The sequence below is a fragment of the Strix uralensis genome, chromosome 5, assembly GCF_047716275.1.
Source record: "Strix uralensis isolate ZFMK-TIS-50842 chromosome 5, bStrUra1, whole genome shotgun sequence".
In the NCBI taxonomy this organism is placed as follows: Eukaryota; Metazoa; Chordata; class Aves; order Strigiformes; family Strigidae; genus Strix; species Strix uralensis.
Window position 1 is genome coordinate 44,347,571 of NC_133976.1, and position 6,972 is coordinate 44,354,542.

Genomic DNA, 6,972 nt, shown 5'->3' on the forward strand with positions numbered 1-6,972 from the left:
GAACAGGAACGGGAATGGGATAGTGCAGCCTCTGAAAGTGTTTTTGGCAAAGTACTTGAGACATTGCTCTTGCTTATAAGAACTCATTTTTTATGCTATCATTAAATAGCCACTGTGTTTCTCAGCATGCAGTACTTTTTCTTGATAACTGAATACTGTCACACAAATTAAATGCTACCACTAAGTCTGGCAGTGCAGAAGCTACAGTTGCACTATCATGGGAGAAATGTATTGCTGAGTAATAATACTAGAAGCAGAAAATAGAATCTGTCATGAAAGATAAATTAACTAAGACCCAGGCCATGTGACTTTGCCTTTCTACACTAAATTGCATTTACTGTTATTTGTTCAGTTGCAACTTTAAACAAACATTGATAAATAGCAATGAGTGAGCACACTGAGTGAAGTCCTGTCTTTAGTAACAAATTTCATAAATGAAATAATGTTTTGCCTATGTCAGTGTATTTACTTGGTTTGTAAATTGTTTTTATTAAATCAGATTACATAATTTAGGAATCAAAAATGCACCTTGACAATTGAATACCAAAGCTGAAAGAAAAGGCACCTTGTAACTATTATGTAACAAAATAAAGCATTTGCATGGTGACACATAACCCTCATTAATAATTTTATCATGTCATAAATGGATGGCTCTGAAAGAACAAAGAAGCAGACAAAATACATATTAACTCTATGACCAAACCCCAAGGACTTAGTGAACTAAGTCATTTAAATGAGTGAACTCTATTTTAGCATTGATAATTCAATGCACCTTAAACATGTCAGGCTAATCCTGTGTTCTGCACTCTACAAGTGCAATGAAAAGACATACGCAGACTGAAAGATGACTCTTCAGTTTTAAAAGTGAAAAGTGAAAAAAGACTCTTCAGACTGTTAATGCAGGTTAGCTGTTCCACTCATGTAGGCTACATGAAATAGAGATACGGCTTCTGTACAGCAGTCTCTGAGCTACCAGAAATAATTGGGTGGCAGAATGAATAATTTAGCTCCATCATTACCACTTCATATAACTGCCATGATCTTTAGTGTACCCTCTCCCTGCTTATCCAGGTCAAGCTAATGGCACTGTATTGAACTAGTGATACTAACTCTTGATTGTGGCTGGGGAAAGTCACACTGGATGCAAAATCTCACATCTTAACTGAACTAACATTACAGAACAAATGTATTTTTCATCTAGAGGAAGTAAAAAATCTAAAAGCTATGTAAGAAAACTTTATTGTCTTATTAGTAATTACTGTGATTAATCTCATTATTACTTAATGTTTTTGTATTACTGCTTTTGTGGTACCAATGTGTCTCAGATATCTTATAGTTTTCTTGTAAAAACAAATTATCTTTCCTAGTGTAAAATTCTACTGCTTGTTTGAGAGCTGGTTAATACCTTGTTTCAGACTACCAGCCTATTTAACAAACTAAATCCACATACAGTAAATTTCATCTCTGTCTTAAGGGTATCTGATGTTAAAGAACATGCTTAGTCTATATGTTCCAAGTAAGTGATATTCTTTAATTTCTGTCCTGAATATAGTGTTAAGCATGTGAAGTGCTTTCCTAATTTAGACTTCAATGCCTGCAGTTCATTCTTCCATAAACTACTGTCTTTAGAGGATAAGATGGTCAACTAGCTGCTTCAAGATTCAGCTGAACATTGTTTGCAGTGATTGTGCAGAATACTACATTCAAGAATTATAATTTAGTTGCATACTTAGACACAGCATTCAGTAGGATGCCATATTGACTGTTGTGATGTTCTCTGAAGTTGAATAAAACCTTCAGACTATGTTGCTTATCAGAATGGAAGGAAGCCTCCTCCTTTTCTGGAGTGGAGCAGCTGCTAGCAATAAAACCTAAAAGCCTGTTTGTAGCTGCAGGACAATAGAGAGGTTACTCTGCCTAGAGGAAGATAGATAAGCTATAGCATATGTTACAGGACATGCTGGAAGAAAACTTACAGACCGGGAAAATATCTGTATCATTTAGCTGTTACCATTGCCTGCTATATATCAGAAACAATCAGGTAACTTTTACAATTAATTATAACATTATCTTACCAGATAAGATATTTGTGGGTTTTCTGAATGATGCAGTAATAAAAATATAAAATATTTGACTGAATCTCAATATGAATCTTAGATCAAATATCCCTGCTTTAAACACTATGATAGTGAAGCTCTCTGCTTAATGATCTCCCTGATACTATGATGAGTAGAAATTACACCTATACCCACAGAAACCTCCATACTTGCTGAAGAATCCTGAGTCCTATTCTTGTTCTTCCTCCGGGGGAGCAGAATAAAGAGAAAAAGGGAGTTCTGATATATTTGCCTATTCACATTCATAAAAAATCCCCTTGCTGCTGATTCTCTCCCCTCAGTTTTGTTAGCAGACGTGCTGAATATCAAACCACAGCTGGTTTCCAACTAACAAGGCTCTCCTTTGAAGCCAAAATGATGCACCAAAGAATATCAGAGTAAATAAACTTTGGATGTACCACAAGCAGAGGATATTTTTGGTCTTGTTTCCTGCCAGCTCACCAGGCAGCTGCTTCAGAACCAGAATTACGAAGGTCCACAGCTCTGGTGAAGTTTTGTTCAGGATCCACAGCGTGAAGCTTCTTCCAAGAGAGCCAGACAGGCTTGTTACAGGGCTTCAGCTCCTAGCTCCCACAGAAGCCAGAGTGAGTAGGGTTTTCTGGCATCCCTCTAATGCTGGGGAAATACCCATGCTACCCTCAACCTCCATGGAGGAACACCTCTTAAAGTTGAAGATGGTGCAAAAACTGTTAGGATCTGTGGAAGGGGCAGGGGACAAAGCAGATAATTTCTCTGATCTGTTCCAGGCAATATAAGCAAAACCACTTACACTTTCTGGAATGAAAGCATGGAACGTTTTTTTCTAGTGGAATTTTTTAGATAAGCTTTTACTGAAAGTATTCCAAACACACACAGAGGAATTTCTTGTAAAGGTCATTTCTATGTGAAACCAGCTTTTCTGATGTTAACACAGTCTCCTTAACAGTTTGTTTCAGCTGCAGTGGCAACATTAGCTGGGGAGTGGGGTCAGATTTGCTTTGCTGAGGCAGACATTGAGACTTGCTCTGAGAACTGCCATTCCCAAAACAGGGAAGGTACATGGTCAGAGAACACCAAGCACATGGGTTTTAGCCTTTTTTTTTTATTTTTCTTGGATCCTTTTTTAGATAAGAAAATAGCTCCTGGCAGCATCACAGCTTTCCTCTCTCCCGCTGCATTTTGCCCTCTCCCCTCTCTGCCCTTCTGTCATTTAGCACATCCCTTCTTCCTCTTTTGCCTTTTTTTGTACATGTTCCTCTTCTCACTGCAGTTCCTGTTGGCAGTCGGTTTGGCTTCCCTTCTCTCCCTAGCACCTTTCAGTTGTCCATCTCCTCACACTCCAGAAAGCTGCTTGCTGCTCAGAGCGTGCAAGGACAGCATCGTGCCCCTTTCTGGCTCTGAAACTGAGCATATGCTGTCACAGCTGAGCAGTGTGTGGCGACAGCGATCCGGCCGGTGACATTCCCTCCCAGTCACTGCCTGAGCGCTGGGTGTTCTGCCAGCACCATGATAAGACCCGTTGCAGTAGCAGGACAGACAGCAGGTTCTGGGAAGAAGCCCCTCTCTTGCCTATGGCAATATGTTTGCAGTTAAAAAGCTGAATGACTTAAGGTCATGGCTCCTCAGTACTCCTGTCCATTTCTGTATACCACCCTCTCTGCTGACTGAGAAATATTAAGTTAAAAAACAACCGTCCACTGTTTTTTGTACTCTGTCAAAACTAAGTAGCTCATATTTTGTAGCCTAGAGAAAGACGCTGTGGGATATAACATGGGAGACACGCAGTCGTCTAGGACATAAGAAGAGTCTCCAAAACTCTTCAGCTTTCAGACTGAGTCTTTTCAAAGGCATTTTATTCTTTTTCTTTATTGCTTGCCAGAGAAAAAGAAGGATATCTTCACTGCTGCTGTGACCAGGAAAGGTGAATTTTCACTGTAAAAAATGATGGAATTTCAATTCTGTTTCAGAAAGTACAAGCAAGAATATCTCATCTTGAAAGTGAACCAAAGTGTCATTGTCAATTTGGAAGAAAATTAGAAATAGTCATGTTACTATAGTGATATTTGTTAAGTAGTCATTAGCTCTGGGCAAACACAGAAAACATTTTTTCCATAGCTGTCACTGGAATTACAATAATCAGATAATATTATTTAGTACTTGCTTAGTGCTTTTAAAGCACCATCTCAAAGTACGTTAGAAAGGTCAGGATGAACATTATTGGTAAGGAATGAATGGGAAAGAAATCTCATTAGTGGCAGCAGGGTGAGATGACAATATAGCACACCTTCATGAATAGACCTGTGCCTCAAGATGCTGCTAATGAAGAAAGCCCTAGAACTGATTGACATTTCTATTATCTATCATCCCTTATTTGGGAGGGGGATGTATATATATACATAGTTTCAGAACATTTTTTGAACTGTTGTCATGTAAAATACTGCTTTCATTAACTGAAAAAGAATATGTTGGGAAAGCCTTTTAGACCCTTTTTCTAGAGGCTCTTAGAAAATACAAAACATTTTATTGTCTGCGAGAACATATGCAATCATATATTCACATATGGAGAAAAAGAGAGGAAAAAGAAATCATTGGATTTGGGGATTTTAGAGAAGTGAATTTCATGGGGCTGTTGATGTTACCTAAGTGATGAAGGAACCTGAATTTTATTTTCAATGGTGACTTGAGACTACTTGAGTAGACTTCATATTATCCCTTGCTAGTCTTTAAATTTATGGTAGTTTGTGACAGTTTTCCTCAAAATCTCTATGCTTAGGGTTAAATATGACAATGGTAAACATTTTAGCCCTGTGTCCCAGCAACATTTATGTCTCTGAATTCTAAATTTAAGCTCTCCCAGATAGCAGGAGTTGCAGGTCTCCATGGCTTGGTAGACCAGGGGTTTCCTGTGTGCCTTTGAGAAGCAGAGAAGATTAATCACCTCATATACTGTGATTTAATGTTATGTCTGCAAATGAGATTTCCAGGCAACTGCTAGACATATGTTTTTGGATTCTGTATTTTTAGTTTGATAACAGTAATCTTAGATATAACTCATTTACAGACTAGTCTAGTCCAGCCAAAAGACTCCATTTTATTAGGACACAGTTAGGCAGACATTCTGGCAGCAGCTTCTGTAACTCCATTAAACATGCTCAGCCTAGCTTTTCTCAGGAGATGGCAGCAGCAGCATTCCTGAGATGGCTGCAATCATTCCCACTTACTTTGGGGTGAATGAGATGCAAAGCAATAGTTGGGTGGGAAACTCCTCCTTCTCCCCGAAAAAATCCTCCCTGAAGCTATGTGGAGTGTTACACTTAAAAATATAGACCAGTAAGTGTTTCACACAATGCAAGTGATGGTTGAAGTGGTACAGCTAAAGAAATATTAAAGTTCGAGTTAGCTAGACCTTACCTGAGCATTTCGTAGGTAACCCAAAACAATTGTTTCCTTTTGAGTCAACAGAACAAAGGCACTTTAAGCAACACTGTGGCAGGGTAGCACCATTGCATGTCACTGCTATCAACTTGCCTAAAAATGTCCCCTCTGTAGATGTAGAAGAGGGCTGAAGAAGAAAAGTGAGAGCAGACTGACAGTGTTTCTGCTGGGTGGTGATCAGGATTTCACTTTGCCATGGGAGATGCAGGGGAGGTGAGGGAGGAAAGAGCAGGGGGGCAATAACATGGGAGAAGCAGGCAAGGAGTAGAGAAAGTTATTTTAAAAACCTCTTTTAAAAAGAAATGTTTTAATCTATATGTCTTTCTGATGCTGTATTGAGAGCACCTGAGCATTTATATATAATGATGAACATGTCACGTCTTGTTTGTACCATCATCTTTCCCCCATGGGGAGGATCAGGGACAGAAGAACATTTTGTTTTCTGAAGGCATTTTGATTTGTCTTCCTTTAAATACATGTGCTGCTGTGAGACTGAAGAGGTCAGAGGTGGTCTCAAGCAGCAGTAGGTGAGGAGCTCCATTGCAAAGTGAGGCTCCCAATGGGGCTTGCCTGGGCAGGATCCACCCTGCTCACAGAGGTCCTATACACCAAACGGACAGAGATGTCAAGGACTGTCTTCCTCTCAGAGTACAACTTCTCGAGTATTTTGGTTATACCAATGTGTTCAGCTTTCTTCTAAATGCTATGAAAAGCCTGTATGTAGCTCAGAGAGAGGTTTGCTACATATGCAGCATCTTGACTTGTTGTCAAAGGTAGCTACAGTGCTCCGTGTTACCTGAGGTTTTCTAGGGCTGTGGCCTTCATGCTCAGATACATCACAGGGTTTTAGTCCAGCTGACAGGTGACAAAAGCAAGAATAACCATCACCATGATCTTACCCTCCACTCTTTGTGTTCCATTTCAGCCTGCCACTTTTCACTGGTTCTTTGATCGCATCCAAGTATGAGATGGTATTTGTGGCAATGATATATAATTTTCTGTGATAAAAGATGAACTATATGTGCTGTTCACATATGGTTGCACATGAGGCCAGATCATCAGTTTATTATTCTTGGTTAGGAAATAAAAAATAAAAGGGTCTCTGATCATTAATGTAATGGCTACTCAAAAAAAAAAACAAAAAAAACCCACCAAAAAACCCCAACAAACAAACAAACAAAAAAACACAAAGAAAAAAACTAAACAGAAAAAACAATAATGCTGTGCTTTTTTCCTACTCACTTCATCTACCCTGGTGGGAATCCCACCTAGGGAAACAGGTTTTCTTACACAAAGATGGTAGCTTGTCTCACTTTCATAGCCAGTCCCTCCATCCATTTCTGCTGTCTTGAGTAGGCTGTAGGTTACCCTGAGCCAAGAGCAGTGCCCAGATGCTGAGTGACCCTTGGGGCCAGGATTAGATATTTAACACAAGTTGCTG